Source organism: Erpetoichthys calabaricus, chromosome 18 (assembly GCF_900747795.2).
Source record: "Erpetoichthys calabaricus chromosome 18, fErpCal1.3, whole genome shotgun sequence".
NCBI classification, from domain to species: Eukaryota; Metazoa; Chordata; class Cladistia; order Polypteriformes; family Polypteridae; genus Erpetoichthys; species Erpetoichthys calabaricus.
In genome coordinates this window covers 26,405,669-26,426,761 of record NC_041411.2, presented here as the reverse complement: position 1 = coordinate 26,426,761, position 21,093 = coordinate 26,405,669, and the positions used below count along the sequence as shown (strand labels likewise).

General features: G+C 43.2%; 1 protein-coding gene across 4 annotated transcripts in view; it reads right to left on the bottom strand.

Annotated features, from left to right (window-relative positions):
- Window positions 1-2,221, bottom strand: part of LOC114668309 (cyclin-dependent kinase 17-like) — a 99,881-nt gene extending 97,660 nt beyond the window's left edge. For all 4 annotated transcript variants that reach the window (XM_051921068.1, XM_028823977.2, XM_051921069.1 and 1 more), the window contains exon 1: window positions 2,088-2,221. The gene's annotated coding sequence lies outside the window, so the exon portion shown is untranslated. The remainder of the gene's footprint in view (window positions 1-2,087) is intronic.
- Window positions 2,222-21,093: the final 18,872 nt, after the last annotated feature.

The window sequence follows — 21,093 nt, the reverse complement described above, 5'->3', positions numbered from 1 at the left end:
GTTTGGATTTCTGATAGACTATCTCAGTGCCATACAGCAGACAGGTGACGCATTACAGAACTTGATGGCGGAGGGTAGAAATGACCTTAAATTGCTCTCCATGGAACACTGCAGTTGTTTCACAGTCTGTTACAAAATGTACAAATTGTCTTTAGCCAAATCCTCAAGCAGAGGATAAGAGTTACTGTCCAGGATACTAAGCAGTTTCCTGAGTGACCTTTGTTCTACCACCTGCAGCTGAGTCCAGCTTGAAGATTGAAGTAGCTTTTTTAATCAGTTTATTTAGTCTGCTGCCATCATCTGCACTAATGCCATTTCCCCAACAGAGTGCTGCAGTGAAAAAAAACGGGGCAACACAGACTGGTATGAAACATGCAAAAGAGGTGTATTTACATCGAATCACCTCAACTTTAACAGGAAAAAACTTTCTTGTATACAGTCTGTGTGTTGGTACTGTCATTGTGATGTATCCCGAGTCAGCTGCATAACCTCACCACCTCCAAATCTTTGTCAACAATGACAATCAGGGGCAGAGTGGGCTTGACCCTCCTGAAGTCTATAATCATCAACTTGTCTTATTGATGTTGAGGTGCAGGAGGTTCAATTTGCACCATTTAATAAACTCCTTCTCTGGTATCATGAATTTATTCTCCTCCCCACCACTGATACACCCAAATATAACTGTGCCATTGGAAAATGTCTGCAGATGACATGACTTAGTATTTCATCTAAAGTCTGAAGTGTACAAGCAAACAGAAAGGGAGTTAGTGCAGTTCTCTTTGGAACCATCAGTTACTTACAACTAAGTCCGACACACAACTCTTAAAGTTGCACAAACTGTGGTCTACCAGTTATATGTAAATATACTTGGCATGCACTACTCAAAATTCCATGTCCTAGAATGGACAGACATATTAATGTACAGCCTATGGTTTTTCAAAATTATTAAGAGAACTGTGACACAGTTTTACAGCAAAACTGTGGTTCTGAGGACATACCACATCTATTGCATTATCTACTGTAGACTTGGTCCCCGGTTTCTATCATCTTTCCCCAATCTGAAGGACTACATCAGCTATTGAACAGTAGCTGCACAAGTGCCATAAACAAGCTTTGTGGACATGTATAAAAAGTGAATTAGTGCTCCCCTGCATGATGTTGAAAAATAGTTATTTTTCATAATAACAATACATTGTTTTTATTATATAATATGTTTCTATTAATAGGTCGGGGTTAATAAGTTTTGATCACCTGCACTATAAAAAAAGTTATTGTGTTCTTGGGCTACATGTCTAAGTGGAATATAATAATAATAATTCATTACATTTATATATGCTACTAATGAAACGGACAGGAGATGTATTGAGTCGTTACATGCAACATGTTAATGTGGAAGTTTTGACATAAGTCAAAAAGACTGGAATATCAATACACATGTAATGTTTAATGGCATTTTTTTAAAACATTGGACAGTTTAACTTTTAGATCCAGATCCTTCAAGCAAAAACGAAAAAGTCGGCGATCGTGGCAAAGCTTTTTATTGTGTGCAGTACCTGTAATGGTATCAGCGTGTTTCTGTGTATAACCCGATGCTTCAGTCACCATAACGAACAGGGCCTGTCCCGTCTCACGTTACCTGTCCCACGCGCTATTGTCTCGTTTGTCCGGGTTAGGCCGCGCGGTTGCCGAGGCTTCAGCGACACATTCACGACCTAAAGGCCACCTCTCGGGACACCGCTCTCTACTCGTGGGGAGTAGGTGTGATCATTCCGTCTGCTCCTCCTCTCCCAGTCTCCAACTTGTTTTTTTCTCTCGGTTGAAACTGCGCCCACCCTCCATTCACATGTGAACATGTATGATTGGAAGTAATTCAAACTACAACAGCACCCCAAATAAACGCACTACGTTTGATTTTATCCAAAACTTTTTTGTTCGTTTTTCCTTCAGAGCGCACGCGCGCCACACGAGACGCCAACTTTTACACGTAAGCAACCTAAAAATTAAAAGTCAGCAGGTTTTCGTCGTTCTTACCATTTCTACCGGTGTGGAAAAATCAGGCAGCAAGAAATAAGGAATCTGACACTTACCGATGTGTCGGTACCCTTTACTACACAGCCACGCTCCACAAGACAGAAACAGCGCTTGTCCAAAACCAATGTTAAGGTTGATTCTGAGCGCCGCCAGGTGAGTGTCACGGGGGCGCGCGCGACGCCAGACGGGCACCCGCCCGTTCGGGGAGAATGCTGCCTGTCTGTCAGCTTAAAGGGTGCAGTTCACTGGAAGGTAATGCCGAAGTCTAGTGTGCGAGTGAGAACAGAATAATTCTGAAAATAATAATAGATGAAGGCTCGCGTCCTACACGGAGAGACATACAAGTGTGCAGACCAGAGCTGTTCAAAATCACGAAGCAAGCGGAGTACGAGTGGGTGCATTTCGAACACGTAGGCCCACTTTTACAGATTATCTCAAAAGAAGACATTGGGTCACTAGTGTCGTTTGCACAAAGTGTCCCAACAGGAAGCGTGGTGTTAGGTTGTACTATATTTTTTTTCGAAACGCCAAATTAACATCTGAAGGCGGCGCTCTGTAGACGGTCATTTTAGCTGCAAATTCAGTCCCGCCTCGTAAAACAACAGCACCCCTCCCACCGCAGCACAATCCCCCAACAGAGTAAGTAACTGCTCCTGTGAGGGACTGCTGCCCGAATAGCCTCTATGCCACTGTGACCCCATATTTGAGTTTGGAAAATGAATGTGTGGACGTCTGAAGCAGCAGACAGTTTTACACGCAGCCCCCTCATTCAGAGCCTCACGTTTAAGAGCTATGGCTCAATCATAACTAACAGCTCACTTTATTTTCTTCAACTTCCCATTTAGCCACAAGGGGGCGCTCTATCCATATGGTTCACCAGATTCTCCTAAGCCAGGGTTTCCCAATAAACTTGCCTTTGGGACCTGTGATTTCACGAAAGCTTCCATAATTTAGTAGCTACACTTCAGTAAAGGCCGGGCGCAGATGCAGATGAGAAACTTGCAGAGCGCCGACAATCAACAAATTAGAGAGTGGCACTGTCATTTGTGATAGCCAAACTTGCTGCACCCTAGTAGCCGAAGTCGGCTCCAAAGATCATAAACTTCTAGCAGAAAACACTAAGGGGGCTTAATCCCAGTACCTCTGGGCCCAGCGTCTGTGCTGAGTTTTAGCTACTATTTTCATTATAACAATAAGAATTATCCTCTTCTTCATCCCTTGCATTTGCTTTTTCATACTTACTATATTTCTTTTTATTTTATGCTTGTCTACTTTACAAATCACAGTATATAAGTTCGTTTTCCCTTCTGTTAATTTATAATATTTCCATTTTATATTAGGCACTTTTCAATAAAGACCTACGAGGTGGTTTATGTATGTGGTGAGAGAGAGGACATGCAGGTGATGGGTGTAACAGAACAAGATGCAGAGGACAGAAATATATGGAAGAAGATGATCCGCTGTGGCAACCCCTGATGGGAGCAACTAAAAGAAGAAGAAGAAAATTGTAGCTGTGTTTGTTCCCAATTACCAAAGATGTGTAGCTTTTAGTTTGCTTCATAGGACAGCTCTGGTAATAGTGTTCAAATAATTCCAAACACAAAATATCTTTGCTTTAAAAGTTCTAGTAAAATTCAAAGCAAAACAGTTCACACAAGCATAAAGAAAAATTGTTATTACAAAGAAAAGAAAGGTTCTTGCTTAAAGAAAGTTCTGTTTAAGGCTGATCTATCTTGTGTCATTTCTCCCTGAGTTCGGTCATACAGACGTATGATGTGAAGAACTTTCATAAAAAGTTATTTCCGGAAGCTGAAAGCCAACCTGCTACCTGTGAACTGTAGACGTGTAGAGCAGGGAGACTGTTCCTAACTGGCTTTAACAATTGGTTATGCTGATATAGCTAAGGAAGTTTTCTTTCATGTTAACTAAACCATATTCTAACTGACTCCCAGAGATTCAAATGAAATTTGTCAGACACTCCTGTGAAACATTAACTCTCCAAGATTGACTCTTAATAATGATAAGATTGGCTGAGCTTACACCTTCTGAAGATACCTACAGACACAACAGGATGGCCAGTTCCCTCCACTCAGCCTTGTGCAAACATCCAGGGCTACCAAGTACTTCATCCTAACTAGAGAAGGCAGTCATTGTCAATGATGCCAACATCATGTGGGACATGCCCATAGTGACTGGCCAGACGATGCTAGTCATCCATCCTGATAAAGTGCTGCACACTCGGGACAGACCTTCTGATTGATACAGCCATTTTAGATGACACCAGTGTCTGGTGGAAAGAGACTAAGAAGCTCAACAAGTCTAAGGACCAGGCAATCAAGATCAGCAGGATGTGAAATGCCAAGACAAGAGATGGGCCAGACATAGCGAGAGCAGTAGGAACACTCAAGAAGAGTCTGGACAGCTGCCTAGGATTGCTCCTTGGCTTGGCCAACATCAGCTAGTGAAGTGCAGAAGGGTCATGGGTGCTGCTCTCATCGTCAGAATGGTGTTGATACTGGGATTCACCAGAAAACACCCAAGAGATGAGAAGATGAAGTAGTTAAATATCATCACCACCATCATCATCATCATAATATAGTAACGATAGGACAAATTATCTTTCCTATTATAGTATTATGCAGTCCTGGAATAATATAATACTATAATTCTAGTGCAGTGTAATACCAGTTATTACTATTGTTACTGTAAGAGCCATTTATTAGTTAGTTGATATATTATTTTCTTAGTTACATTAGAACGTTTGCCTATTTATTAGTGCAGAGTCAATGGTATGTTCTATTATAACGCCCACAAGCTAAACTGAAAATATAATATTCTAATTAATTCTTGTCATTCTGACTACAGACGAGTTCAGTTTAAAGTTTTTTTTCTTTTTTGTCCCCTTTTTTTTCATTCCACAACATTGATTCTTTAAATCTTGTATTGGGTAGTCATACAATCATGCCTGCCCACTAAAATCTAAATACTCTGAGCAAATAAAGTAAAGACAAGTGCATAAAGGGATGGGGAACCGACATTTATGGAAAAGAAAAAATCAATTGTAGGAAATCTCGATATAATAATAATAATAATAATAATAATAATTCATTACATTTATATAGCGCTTTTCTCAGTACTCAAAGCGCTATCCACACAGGGAGGAACCGGGAAGCGAACCCACAATCTTCCACAGTTTGCTTACTGCAAAGCAGCAGCACTACCACTGCGCCACCTGTGAATGCCTTTTCAGATGTCAAGACTGACTTGAGATGATGGTTGAGCCACCTGTGAAGTGGCAGAGGTGGAAGAGGAAGCCTCCAGAACCCTGAAGTGACGTCAGATGCTGATGTTCCTTTACTTTTGCAGAGAAGCATTTGGCAACAGCGCCATTCCTCGACTCGGGGTGGAATTACCATTTGAAGAACCCTGAAGTGGTCTCCCAAACACATGCCTGTCACCCTGGCATAAGATCTGGTTAGAATGATGGGTCTGTTCTAAGTGTCTTTACACTTTCTCCTTCTTCTTCTTTTGGCTGCTCCCGTTAGGGGTTGCCACAGTGGAACATCTTGTTCCATATCTTCCTGTCTTGCTCAGTTACCCCATCACCTTCATGTCTTCTCTCACCACATCCATAAACTTTCTCTTAGGCCTTCCTCTTTTCCTCTTGCCTGGCAGCTCTATTCTTAGCATCCTTCTCTCATTATACCCAGCATCTCTCCTCTGCACATGTCTAAACCAACACAATCTCGCCTCTCTTTCTTTGTCTCCCAACCGTCCAACATGAGCTGACCCTCTAATTTCCTCATTTCTAATCCTGTCCATCTTCGTCAGACCCAATGCAAATCTTAACATCTTTAACTCCAGCTCTGTCTCCTGTTTTACACTTTAACATGTTTGATTCTTTATGTGATCCTATCTAATAATGACACACAGGCCAGTCTAGCTGATGCCTGATGGTCTTACAATGCTCGGTCGATTCCTGCCTTGTATCCAGTGTTGCTGCAGTTGGGTTTACTTCCCTGCAACCCTGAACTGCATTAAACGACTTCAATAATGCATTGATGATCGTATTTCCTGTGCCTTGCAATGGGAGACCCTCGGGTTATCTGTGAGTGCTAAGTAATGTCTTGATAGATGACTCAGAAATGAGATTATATGCTTAATGGCCATCTTGGGGCAGAGAGGCGACTACTGTAAATGGACATCTGAGCCAGCTCACCCACCTGCGTCCTCCATTTCAGTGCTACTGCAGGGGTCACCATTCTCCCAAAGGCCACGGCTGTATGGCAGCAAACACTCCGGTCACAAAAATAAAGCATCCCTCGTCTGTCGGCCTCCCATTGGGAAAGGCAAAGAGATTTTTGGGCAAAGGGGGCAGTGGGGGGAGGGGGTTTACTTCTGTTCAAATGAAAAAGCAAAGATTTAGGAGAGGCTCTTTTATTTTGAAGAGGAAGGAAAAGAAGAGTAGAGTGAAATATTTCTTTTTGTCGAGTCAGGCTCTTGGCAGGGGAGAAAAGCTCGTTCACATTCAGGGCTGACAGGGATGACGGATAATTAGCGGCGCCCTCCTGCTGCCGCCCTGGGATGCCTGACAAAGGCCTTTTTCTGTTATTGTTTCACTCCTCATGCACAAAGCTCTTCCTGGTATTTTAAAGTTTTTCTTGCAATGGACAAAATAAGTGCATTATGGGATGGCTGGAGAATGGGGCTCTTTTCATTCTCCCTTTTTTTGTTTTTCTACAAAGCAAATGTTCAAAAGTCAGTTTAAGGCACAAGCGAGTGCCACGTTATGTCCATCTACCCATGCACGGTGGGCTTGAACAAACACAGAAGGGTATCAGCTGTTGTGTTTCTTTGTACTGTCTGATTAGGTCTGTTGTAATATCAGATTTACAGATTCTTAACCTGCTGAAGTCAAAGTCATGTCATGGGGAACCTGGCAGCCATTCCCAGCAGCATCAGGTGCAGGGCAGTAGCCAGTCGCTGATGGAGGGGCACTAAAAATGACAGTGACACCCTGACCAAGGCCCTTCTTGTCTGGTTACTCAGTTTGGCCAACTCTATGGAAGGTCCTAGTGCTTCACAAATTCTTCCATTTTATAATAATTGAGGCCACTGTGCTCCTGTGAACACTCAAAGCTTTAGAAATGTTTCTATCCATTAATTTTCCTGTGATGCACCTTAAGCTTACTGGCCTATAGTTGCTTGGATCTGCGCAGTCAACCTTTTTATATAACGGGATAATATTTGCCATTTTCCAGTCCTTTGGAATCTCCCCAGTGACATCCTAAAAATATGCATCAATGGTTTATATCTGTACTCGCTAGCCTCCTTAAGAACTCAAGGGTAAATATTATCTGGTCCTGGTGATTTGTTTGATTTCAGCCCTTTTAATCTGAGCAGTACTTCTCCCTCTACAATTTCTAAATCACTCAATACCTCCTTAGTAGTCCCTGTTGCTGCTGTGAGGTTATCCACTTCCTCACATGTGAAGACCTCAGAAAAGTGCAAGTTTAGAGCATCCGCTATTTCACTGTCTGTATCTTTTAATTCCCCTTTACTATTTTTGATGCATCTGACCACCTCCTTGACTGTTCTTTTATTACTAAAATACTGAAAGAATCTCTTTGGGTCTTCTTTCACCTTATCTGCTATATTCCTCTCCATCTGTCTTTTAGCCTCCCTGATATCCTTCTTAATGGCTGCCCTCATGTTCTCATACACTCTATGATTCCCATTGGAGTTATACAACTTGTCTTATACACCTTGTCCGCTTTTTCCACTGTGGAGTTTATTTTAATTTCCTACTAATTCCAAATTTTGGTATGTATCTACCCTACACTCTTAAAATGTTTTTAAACCTGTTCCACTGGTCCTCATCTGCCTCTGCACTTACAAGCTTATCCCAGTCTTAGACTTTGCTCTACCAAAGTTAAACTTAACCATTTTTAGTCTTTGCTTCCACACTCTTACAAAACACTGAGAATTGTATTAGATTATAGTCACTTGACCCTAGTGGTACAATCACCTCTACACCCATAATCCTATCCTGATTATTATAAAATCCTAAATCCAGACAGGCTTCATCCTGCATTGGTGCTTTAACATACTGTGTTAAAAAACAGTCACTGATGACTTCAAAAAAACCTGGGGCCTCATGTATAAACGGTGCGTACGCACAGAAATGTTGAATAAGAACGTTTCCACGTTCAAATCGCGGTGTATAAAACCTACACTTGGCGTAAAGCCACGCACTTTTCCACGGTACCTCATACCCTGTCGTACGCAAGTTCTCCGCTCGGTTATGCAGACTGGCAGCACCCAGCGTCAAAGCAGTGCTACTGTTCCTGTGTGGTCACCCTTTCTTAGATCCACATCCACGATGGCAGCTTTATCAAATACACTGAAATTAACTGCATATCATTCATAAATTTAATGCATCTGATTGTAATTAACCTGTAACAATACAATGGTCCACAGGATGGTCAAACTATTCTAAATACCATAACTGCTTTAGCGTTGTTACTCTCACTGCACCTTCTTCTTCTTCTGTCAGCTGCTCCCGTTAGGGGTTGCCACAGCGGATCATCTTTTAACATATTACTCGCACTGCACCACTCGGAGTAATTATATCACTGTATCTGAGTGTGAATCACAGATCTACAGTGATCGGAAAGAATTATCGGTATACAGCATCAAGCACTCACTGCCTCAGCCATTCGCTATTTGAACTGCTCTCATCTGACCAACGCTTCACAGCCTTTCCTGTTCGGACCTTGCAGTTCACAAACAGTTTCATCCCAAGAACTATACAATCAGTTCATCAAGTGCTCCTTGTAGAACTGTTTGTACTTGCAGGTTACCGTGAGGTAATTGAACTTATGATACAGTTATAATATTGCACAACCTGAGCCACTTTATAAAGTGCGTATTTACATATGATGACAATATCATTTTTAAGATGAAATGCAGCAAAATATGTTGATTATATTATACAGATAAAACTTTAACTACACAGTGCCGCAGCACTAGCGAGCTTGAGCTTCGTTCACAGTTTGTTCCTGCCTCGCGCTGTTTTCATGCTGTGGTTGGCGTGACACTAGAAGGATAGATGGATAGAATAATTAAACATTACGAAGATATTTCGATGTTCCTTAAAAGTTTTGAAGAATCGGCATTCTACGCTTACAGATGGCTTAACGTTTATTACAGAGCTGATTGTGTGGCGATTGGGTATTTGGAGAAAGAAAAGTAAGGACAGGAATTGGGGGTTACTATGTTTGAAAAAGACAGTACTTCTGTGATAAAGCATTTCATTGAAGGTCACACATGGCATGTGTTCCCATGTTTAATAACATGCTTTAACTCATATCATCATGAAAATGATATCACATATACGTCTCAGTATTTTAATTACTCAGAGAGCTGTAATATTACGAACGTAATGGATTCTGTGTCCTGTCGGAGGAAGAGCACATAGTGATTCGGGCACATAGAGCACATATAAGATCAAATACAAAACAAAGCATTTAACGTGCTACTTTAGTTACGATGGGATTTGAGAAACTAGTAAATTAAACGATTTTAAGATGAAATTCATGATGTTCTACTTTAATGACAAAATAAACTATGTGATTAAAGTGGAAATTTCGAGATTAAAGTTGACATTTCGTGCTTTTTTCACACTGTGTGCCTTTTTTTTTAGCTTTTTTTACCCTAATAAGCTTTCATATGGCACTCAGACGGTGGGCTACGAGTCGCCTTTTCACAGCGACTTTGTTATGTGACAACTTTTTTATTTCGGGCACTATGTGACTTTGTGAACTTGAGCTTGTGGCACGCTATGTCACTTGATCAGCTTCCTTTTGTTGCTTATATAACTGTTTAAACCAACAAATAGTACGTTTTTCTTTGCCTCCATTTGGTATTCGCTGAAATTCTTCTATTTTTCCTCGTACTTTTGCCATTGCCTTTTCACAGAATGCTGGGCTTAAGGGCTATTTATATTGATTTGCATATTCAAAGAGGCTTAATTCTGGGAGGAGTTGGGGCGGGACAGCAAGCGCGTGCACGTGTGTTTATTTCCACGCTGAGCGGGATTTATGTAGCAGAAGAACGCGGAAGTTGGCGAACGCACAGATTCATGTATCTGGATTTTCCTGTGCGTAAGCACATTTCAGCTTTTGTGCTTACGTCATGTTATAGTACGAATTCTACGCACGGCATTATGCATGAGGCCCCTGGGCTTGTGCTCCACTATTTGCAAGTTTATCCCACTTAATAATAGCAACCTGTAAACTTGCCTTTTTAATATTACTAAAAAGATGTGTTTTGAAATTACTGTCTGCATTATATAACACACTCCTAAAATAAGACCTCTTTTCTTACTGCTTTCCAGGCAAAGCCACATGTTCTCACTAAGATGGACCTCATCGTCCAACTGAAGAGGACTTGCATTTAAACTCCTTTTGACATAAACAGCAACTCCATCTCCATTTCTGTTTTGTCAATCTTTGCTAAAAATATGTATCCCTCTATGTTATACTCATCTGCATCTTTGTTATTTACCCAGAATTCCATTATTGCAATAATATCATACTTATGCTCCTCTACTACAGCTCCAACTCACTTGGTGGACTGTTTTTGAACACGGTACATTATTAAAAACCAACAGTTACCATGAGAACCGTTATGGTGGCAACTTTGTGTTGCGGTGATGCTTCTCTACAGCAATACCTGGAAGGCTTGTGAGCGTAAAATGAATGCAACCTAATTCCGGGAAATCCTAAAGGAAACTTAATACAGTCTACAAAAAACCTGCACCTTGAGAGAAAGATTTTCTTCCTAACAAGATGACGACACCAAGCATAAAGCCAAAGGCTCCACAAGAATGGCTTCAAATCAACACTGTGACTGTTCTGGAGTGGCCGAGTCGAGTGCAGATCTCAATCCAGCTGAGAATTTGTGGCTGGACTTGGGAAAGGCTGATCAATCACGAGCCCCATGCAAGCTGACAGAGGTTCAACAGTTTTAGCAAAGAAAAACGGAGAGAAATGGCAGAGCTAACAGAGAATGAGACCTAAGCACACAGACTCAAGGCCGTCATGGCTGCCAAAGGTGCATCTACTAAATACTGACTTGAAGAGTAGAGTACTTATGGGATCAATTATTCTGTGTTTTAAATTTGTAATTAATTTAGATCTCCATTCACTCATTTTTTGTTGATCAGTGTCATAGAAGTCAAAATAAATCCACTATTATTCAAATGTTGTATAATAATAATAAAATGTGAAAGCTTCTCAGGGGGTGAGGACGTTTTATAGGCCCTGTACCTAGTGTCTGATTTGGTGTCTGATGTGTGATGTTGTCTTCTTGTGTTTGACGATGGTATTCTGCTTCTGTGACTGACATCTAAGGAAGGATGTCACTGACCTGTGCACAGATAAATTCAATTCAGATCAAATCTAATTATGCGCACAGTGCAATAGTCAAAAACTGTGTAAATATATAATTATACTGTATATGCATATTATTGTTAAAGTTTCCAATCTTCTAAAGGTATCAGTGTGTAAAAACTGGCCCGATTCTCTGGCAGTCGAGAGGCGCAGCCCGGGGTGCCACCTGAAGCCGAGTGTGGTGACACTGCGGTGCGCTCAAGGCCTCCCATGTGTCGAGACTGCCAGAGATTTTTCTTTGTTGCTTTTTTTCCCAGTCGCTGTACTGCAGGTTTTCATCTGAGCTGAATGGCTATTAAGAAAATTAAGGGCTTTTTGATGCCCTTTCACTGATTTTAAGTAAACATGTTAGGAAAAGCAGAAGAAAAAGGCCCTCCCGTCTGTCAAGTACAACAAAGGGCACTCTGTTCCGAGTTTCTGACTGAGGACAGATCAGATCTCCACTTGCTCAATGGCAGCAGTTAATATTTAGACACAGAGCTCCTCCAAACTCCAAGTGGTCACACAGCGAGCTGCTGCAATGGAGCACTTGGTCCGCTTTCCTGACGGCTGCTTTTTTTTGTACCAGGAGGTGCCCACCACACAAAGGAGTCTGTTACTGAGCTGGGCTGCCTTGTATAGAATTTCATTGCAGGTTAGTTTGCCGGGATGAAGTTGCTTCAATTTCATTTTGGAGTTGCCATTTCAAATATTGCAGATCTTTACAGCAAAGGGAGCGTCACTCCAGCCATCCCCCTCCACTTTAACATCTAATCAAAGAGTCCACTCAGCCCCTACTCTTCTCGAAAGGGCACACAGCTTTCACACCACGCTATAAACGCTTTATATATCGACACTAAAGCAGATGTGAGATTCATCAGGCCGCCGGTGAAACCAGGTATTTAAAAGTCAGGAGCCACCAGTGGACTTGTGTGCCCTCCTCGCATCTCTTGACATTTTTAAAAGTGCTTATAAACGCTTTTGGGGGGTTAGGGCTGTCAGCCGTCAGCAGGTTTCACCACTGCCCACTGTTATTAGCTAGGAAGGACAACGCGGACAAAGCGTCCCTTGATGGGCTGATATTTGCTTAGCCCGTCAGCGCCCACTTCCTAATTAATTTTTTACATCAGGGATTTGATCGACGTGTCGACAAGCTGCTCGCTTACAAACTCCCGGCTCAACCAAATGAATGAGACTCCTTCCGGCCTTTGACATGCAGGGAGTAGAGGAGCAATTTAAACATGGGGACCGCCACAATGTCTCTCTGTTTTGTTACCCATAGACACGAGTGTTACATGGATCGACACGCCTGCATCGGCCAATAAAGAGGGAGATGACTTGTCCAACAAGGCCAAGGGATACTTGTAAAGATTATGTGGTATTGGATAGTAGGGATTAGTACGAGGGGCGACACAGAAGAGGTGACGAGTTTGGAGACTTGTGAGGAAAACGGAGCCATTGGAAGAATTAAAGAGGGAGATGAAAGAGGCATATGGAAAAGAGCTGGTGGATGAAATGAGGTCTCAGAGTCTAACAGATTAAAGTGAATGAGTACTACAGAGTGTTATCTTTAAAATGAATGGCAAAAATCTGACAAATAGAAAAACAATATGGGCCTACTGTCTGAAATTATGAAAGACAAAGGGCGCTCTATCATATTCTGACTGTATCTTTAATTAACCAGGGCAGCACAGATGACAAGGAACCAAGTAATCATCACAAACCAAGGTTATGAAAAGTCAGCTACAGAGCCCTACTGTAAAGGCCAACAAAAGCAGGAGAATCCATGTTATGAACAAGGAGTCCCAAAAGCACTTCCAAAAATGCCCACTAGAGGGGGATATCAAACCCAAACACAGGCTAATAATAAGGGCAATCACAGAGTCTATACTGCGGTGGGTTGGCACCCTGCCCAGGATTGTTTCCTGCCTTGTGCCCTGTGTTGGCTGGGATTGGCTCCAGCAGACCCCCGTGACCCTGTGTTCGGATTCAGCGGGTTGGATAATGGATGGATGGACAGAGTCTATAAATAAAAGATTTATTATCACTGAAATGCTCTGTCTCACTAAAAAGCTCCGAAGAGCACCAAAGGCATAAACAAGTTGCCAGGAAGGCAATCCCAGGTGAACTTCTTCTTCTTCTTTCAACTGTTCCCATTAGGGGTTGCCACAGCGGATCATCTTTTTCCATATCTTCCAGTCCTTATCATCTTGCTCTGTCACACCCATCACTTGCATGTCCTCTCTCACCACATCCATAAACCTCCTCTTAGGCCTTCCTCTTTTCCTCTTGCTAGGCAGCTCTATCCTTAAAACCCTTCTCTCATTATACCCAGCATCTCTCCTCTGCACATGTCCAAACCAGCGCAATATCACCTCTCTGACTTTGTCTCCAAACAGTCCAACCTGAGCTGACCCTCTAAGGTCTTAATTCCTAATCCTGTCCATCCTCGTCACACCCAATGCAAATCTTAACATCTTTAACTCTGCCCCCTCCAGCTCTGTCTCCTGTTTTATGGTGAACAATGATCCAAAAACACAAATGCAACAAAATGAGTAAATCTGAGAACCCTGGCTAAACACTGGGAGTTTTAAAGAGCCATTGTCAGCAGCAATGCAGGAACCAACCCTGGGCAGGATGGCAGTCCAGTATGGGGCACACTCGTATGTACAGCTGTGCTCACTGACATTTAGAGTGGCCAGTTATCCTAAGGTGCTGATCTTTAGGAGAGGAGAGAAAAACTGGAATTAATCTGTGATGTAGCAGCACCAAACATGGTGCCAGCGCTAAATGGAAATAAAAGGAAAGAAACATCCTGACTTAAGTAATGACTCGACGAAGCAAAAAAAAAGGCAAAAAATACAAGTGAATGAGGTGAAGATGTTGAATCAGCACTTTAAAGGCTCTCTTAATGAAACACACTAAACTGACCAGAAGCCGCCGAGTTCAAATTACACACCACTGACAACATTAAGGCAGCGTCAGACGTCCTGAGGGTGCTGAAGTCTGTGCATGCAAGCTAATTAAAGACAGTCAGTGTGAAGCTGTATGATACTAAATGAGATGAAATGTGAATTAAATTATACAGCGCTGCAGGATTCAAAAGACTCAGACCTTCATTATCCTGAAGGGGCCTGAGCTGATTTGACGATGGATGGATGGATGGATGGAATTATGAAAATGCCTGATTAGCCAGAGGACGGTAGCATGTATAGCACTGCTACCTCAAACTTCAAATGCGTCAGTTCAGTTCTGGTCCAGTCGCATGCCTTTTTGCTGTTTACACCTCCTCACCATGTCCACATTCTGTAGATATTCATTGCCCACCCTTTGTCCTCCCACGTCTCAAAGAAGGGCATTCTAAATGTGTCTAAGCTATTACCTGGCCGGGACACCACCTGCATGGAATGACCAGGGCAGGGCAATACTTGGAGGGCAGCTCTCCTGGGTGGCTGTGGCACCATTGATTCTCGCGGGGCACACTGGGAGTGAAGGTTTGGCACAGCCCTGTTGGATTCTGTGGGGACCACCAGGGGGAGCTGCAGAGCCCACACCACACCTGGGGGTGATTCCAGGCCTGATTAATGAACTACGTGGAACACTCCAAGGGACAATATAAAAGGAGCCGCCTCACTCCATTCAGGGAGCCAGAGTCGGGAGGAAGAGGGACGAAGTTTGTGAGGGAGGAGTGGAGGGGAAGGACAAAGAGAGGAAGAGGTAGAAGAGAGAAGTGTGCTGTGCTTTATGTACTGTGCTGCGGGAAGCAGAGAAAAGCGGTTCCCATGCTGAAAATAAAACACATATGGTGGACTGGAACTTAGGTCTGCGTCGGGTTAGGGTGGCTGTATGTGCCCCGGTGGTCCACATAAGTTAATTGGCCATTTCTGATTTGCTCATCATGAGAGATTAGATTGGCACATGAGTGTGCCCTGTGATGGACCGGAATCCCATTCAGGCTTTGTTCCTATCTTAAACTCAGCAGGTAGACCCTGCCTCACCATAACTCTGTTGTACAACAAAGAAATGGAAAGATGGGGGGGTGAAGACAAACACTGGACATGATGTAAAATGCGAGTCATTAAATATACTCATGGCTGATATGACACAAATATCGAGCGTTAAGTTCCTGTGGGTTTCAGGAGCCTGCTTTGAATTTCCAGTTTTATCCCTCCTATCCAGACTCTTGGGTCACTTTACTAATGTTATTCATTTATGTCTTCCCTGTGGTGGACTAGCATCAAATCTAGAAGTGGTTAATGCCTTATAATCCACTGTGAACCTAAATTGGACTACGTGAGCTCAAAGAAAATGGGTGGATGGATGAATGGATGGATGGAGGAATTCTCCCTTATTCTACAAACAATTGCTCAGGTGGTTTAAGTAATTCTCTTAGTGTCACAATGCACCACAGTGCCCTTATGTGTCCAAGTCTGGAACTGCATCTTTGAACTTTCCCATCCTGTTCCTGATTTCATCAAGCAAACTGTGCTTTCATGTTCAATGTGTATGCAGTTCCAAGAGACTAAATGAAAAGAAACAAGAATTGAATGATGTGATTTCTACAGGACTTGATAGACTTGGCCCTCTGTAACCCTGAAGGAGGCTGTGCCGATTGGACAATGGATGGATTGATAGGATTATGAAGGTGATTGATGGGCCACAGGGAGGCACAATGGTTACCACTGTTGAATCTCCTCTTTCCCTGTTTTGGACTCCTGCAGCCTCCCAGTATGCTCTGAGCTGCGACTCCTCAGCCCTTGTATTAAAATCTACAATCTCCTCTCCTATTTACGAAGCCCTAGACCTTTATCCTCACCCTGGTGGTCTTTTAAATAGCGATTGACCTACTAGTATTAGAGCTCAGTGTCTCCTCTCAGCACCCCACTGCATTGGAGTCCTTAGTTTTAACTATTCAAATCAGACCCCCACACCCCCCAAATGTTAGAATTCAAAATCACCCAACATACCCATCTATTACCCACTCTTTCCACCCACCACAAATGCCCCCATCCCCCCCCCCCCCCCACATTGTCCTTGGGAGGGTGTGGAGTTTTTCATTCTGCTGATGTGATCTGATCGCCTCATGATGGTGACATCTGAGTCAGCTCCCCGGGGCACAGTCCACGCTGGCAGACCACGCTGGAGACAATATACTTTACAGCTGCTTTGGGGATTCCAGGTGTGGCACAGAAAGGAAAATCAACATCAACCTTCTGTGCTCTTTGATCCTGCGCTCCAGAGCAGGTCAGCTGCTCTAGGAAATGGATGAAGAGATGAACGAATGATGGATTGGATGAAGGTATCTGCACTGCTGTCCCTGATTTCTTCTGCCTCACTTGTATCTCCTCTGAAATGCCAGGAAGCCATCTCTGATTGGTGCCCCACATCAGTGTTAGCTGAGCACTGACCTCTTACTCTGGTATTTTGGAATATACAATGAGTTAGCTATGGACTAGGGTGTGAATATCTAAAATTGATTGATGTCATCAAACAATCTGCGAACAAAAGCCACCCCAGCATTGCACAGGAAGGTCACATTTCATGAGCCACACTGCGTTTGCAATGCTAAAATGGCCGCTTCGTTATGCGGACTGAGGTCATTCATGCCGTGAAGCAAATCAGCACCCTGTCACAGACAATATAAAAAAAACACCTGGAAGTTTCTTTCTTCCAAGTTCCTATTTGAGCATTTTGAAGCTGCTTTGCCTTGCATAAGAAAAGGCTGATTGAGAAATGGGGCTGACTGGGAGAGCAAGCGTCAACCGGGACCAAAGCCACAGCAAGAGATTTGTCTTCTTGTTCGCTGCTACCAAAATGCCAATCAAAAAAAATGTAGTAAGAAGACAAACCGGGGACTCCAAAACACAAGAACTAAACACCTGTGCACGAAAGAGTGATTTTTGAAAAGATCCACAAACTCTGAGAATGGTGTGTCTGATGCACTGCTTTTTATATTGTCACGTTAATTATGGTACTTACAGATTAACATACCAGCGCCCATAAAATACAAAGCAGCAACAGAAATGGCACAATGATTTAATTCGTATCTGAAAATGAACCAGTGATTTTAATAATAAAAAAATTACTGCAAAATATGATGCTACGATTCAGAAAGTTTAAAATGGGAACTACTACTAGCCACAAGAAGTTGAAAAGAACACTCAGGAATTTTTTGAAACGTGAAGAATTGTAACAATAGTGAGCCACAAGATGGAAGGACAGCAGTCGGAGACCAACAAGTCTGAGGACTTCACTTTCTCACTGTTAACAGAGACACCAAATCAAGCAATGCAAACTGGGAAAAAGGCATAGCTATAGCTTCACTTCACTCCCCTGCATCCTCAATGCTATCGGTATCAACGTATCAGCATCTGCCATCATGATCTGCTACCCGGCACCTTCACCGGCACTGAGGCTGCATCCACACTACTGCATTTTCATTTTAAAATGACATTTTAAAGCAGAAATAATCTCTGTTGTGTGGAGTCCCAGCTGGTATGGACACTGCTCCCCTATCTGCCCAGAAGGCCTTGACAACAGAAGGCCAAGGAGTGAGTGATAATCTCTCCTTTCCATGTCTGGACCCCGAGGTGGAAGAGTGTTACAGTGACTACAGCAGGAGTGGAATCTGGCATAGTCAGCACAGTGGCTGAGTGGTCCCCTCGTACACTGTGTGGCAGCATCCCATCTGGAAAGCCCCAGTATGGACCCCTGCAGGGCTAATTTATCACAAAACTGCAGCTACTGGTAAATCATTTGATTTTTATGTGAGTATCCAGCATTCAAATTGATTTAGATGCACACAGGTAAGCAACACAACAAGCACCATGAAAAGCAACTCTTTTATGTCTGCTAGGTTGCAGTATGTTCATCTTCCATGAAGGGTGACCAGTCAGGGAATGAGATGTTGTAATGAGCAGAATCCAGTCAAGGAAGGACCACGAAAGAAGCACAAGCCAATCAGAGCACGATTAGACTGCAACACTGTTTTCAGAAGTCTATGGCTCTGCAGGGCATTTTCAGAAGTCTTGAGTTTTTGTGCATTGAAAACACTGGGGTAGTATGGATGGAGACGGAAACTAATGTCTGACTTTTTAAATGAAAGTGTAGAGATGTGGTCGGGTCTCAAAACCATGTCTAATGGCTGCCTGGGGATCCTATTTATAATTATTCTCTTAAATTCTCCACCCTCTGCCACTCAAGCATCAAGCCCCACCCACTGTGATGGCAAGCAACCTATGAAAAGCCGTCAGCCAGTTGCTACAATGTTTCCTCACTAACCCAGTAACAGGCACCGAGTGATTTATAACTCCATAGTTGTATTTTCTGAGACCTCTTCACAATTTAATTTTTAAGGCGTTCAGGGATCAAAAGGTTCATTAAAGGGTTCCTGAGTTACTTAGTACCTCCATCGCTGCCTACACTATGGCATCTTCTTCTAACCTTATTGTTACCTGCTCTTTTACCCTCTGTCAACTCAATTACAGTACCTCTCTTCTTCACCTTTCCATCCACAGAGTCCATCTTCTAATCCTTAGCTAGTTGGTGACCCCAAGTGCTTTGAAATGACAGCCCCTGGACAGCGGTCACCTGTTTGGACAACACCAAATGGTTTAAGCAATTACGTCACTCACGCTACTGAGGTGGGAGGATTTTCTGCTCAGTTAATATTAAGAGAAAGCAATAAAAGCACCATTGTTAACCGGCACAAAGTTCACAGGCTTCCCAGAAGAGTCTGTGTAGCCACTTGAAACAGAGTGCCATGGCATGAGAGACAGAAACAGTGATTAATCAGGCTTGATCTGCGGCGGGCACGTCTATAAAAAGATCTGCGTTCTCATTCATGTGGGAGAAAACGGCGGGGCCCGTCACTCGTCTGACTCAACAATTGTAATGGAGATGATTCGACGGTCAATTCACGCCACACACTCAGGCTGCTGGCTGTCACGGTCCTCAATTGTGTGTGACATGCTGGGTCAGATGACCGCTTTATACTTCCCTTTTTTGTTTTAATGGAGGGCTCAGGGGCTAATGCTGCAGTCTCACAGCTGAAGTGTCCTGGGTTCAAATGCTTATGTATCTGCAGTTTTCATGTGTGGGGCTCTCCCCCAAAGCCATATGCCATTCAGTTTGTAAACTGGCCAAGTGTGCGTGTGGACCCTGCTGGCCCTCCATGAGCCTGGTTTGGTTTAAAGGTGTAATATTTTATGCTTAATTTAAATCTGTCACTAAGTCAAGAATAATCCACCTCCAGAATGGCAGAATGTAAACTTAGACACGCATCCAACCTGAACAGGCGGTGTGGTGGACAGGTGGGCTATCTGTCTCTCGACACTCAGAGCCAACAGGGCCCATCTTAAATTAGGGTTAAGCTCATCTGTGAACCCCGAGGCCACCCAGGCTGAGAAGTAGACGGAAGCGTCAACTGTTCATTCCGTTTCTTATGTCTGAGTGGGCTTCTGACATTAAAGCCTGGTTACCTCATTCTTCTCCTGACAAGAGGCGCTTCATTGTGTCGGGCTGGGCTTTGTCTGGGACGGCCCACACTTGTATGGCTGCTTTGTGTTGAAGCAGTAATGGTGGGAGGATCAGGAATTTAGGGCAGTTTGCTAGAGGTCACTAAGGCAGATTTTGGCAAGGCAGGCTAAAGCTGAGGTTCGTGTGGGAAGACCGTGTGACAGGATGGGTGTCATTAATGGAGGGTCACCTGAGGCTTTGTGGTTTCCTGGAGCCACAATGGAGCTTTAGCATTAAAATGACTGAGTTGAATGGTGGATCGCTCGAGTCCAGGAGCACACAAGTGAATAAGAAACCCCAGTCTGTGACAGGTGAACATATAATAAAGCAGAGTGACAACAGTCCTGGCCTCTAGAAAGAGGTGTAGAGTTATGAATGCACCACACACCATGAGGTCTGGCAAGATCATCCAGTTGCAGACATAACAGCCAGTGAGCTCTGGCAGGGTCAGACTTTGGACTGTCATTGGACCAGAGTGAAAATAACGTTAAGTGATACTGGGTGAAGGGAAAAATTGTCATTCACTAATTGAAATAATAATTTGTTACATTCATATAGCGCTTTTCTCACTACTTAAAGTGCTTTGCGCTCCATGCAGGGAGGACGTTGGATGAAAACCCATGATCTCCTTACTGCAAGGCAGCAGTGCTACCACTGCACCACCTGTGAAGATAGGCTGAAGACTTCTGCTGAAAGGGAGATTCACGCATTCATTCACTCTTCAGTCATGTGCCAAAAAGGGGTGACATGTTGGATGATGACTGGCACACACAAGTAAGAATTTTACTGTACCTGCATACGTGACAATAATGATAATAATGACATAGGTGGCCAGAGCCTGTCCTGAGAGCTGAAGATGTGAGACCCCTGCTAGCCCTGGACAAGGGGCTTGTCCATCACAGAGCACATATAGCCTCTAGTTAATAAGAATAAGAACAAGAACAAGATTAAAATATGTTTATATAGCATTTTTAAACCTGTAGAGAAGGGGTGAAAAAGATAGATAGCCAGTAAAGGACACAGGGTGACTAGGGGGCCAGAATGATCAGGCTAAGGTGGGCAATTTAATCAGGACATCAGAGTACACAATACTCTTTTCGAAGGATGCCCA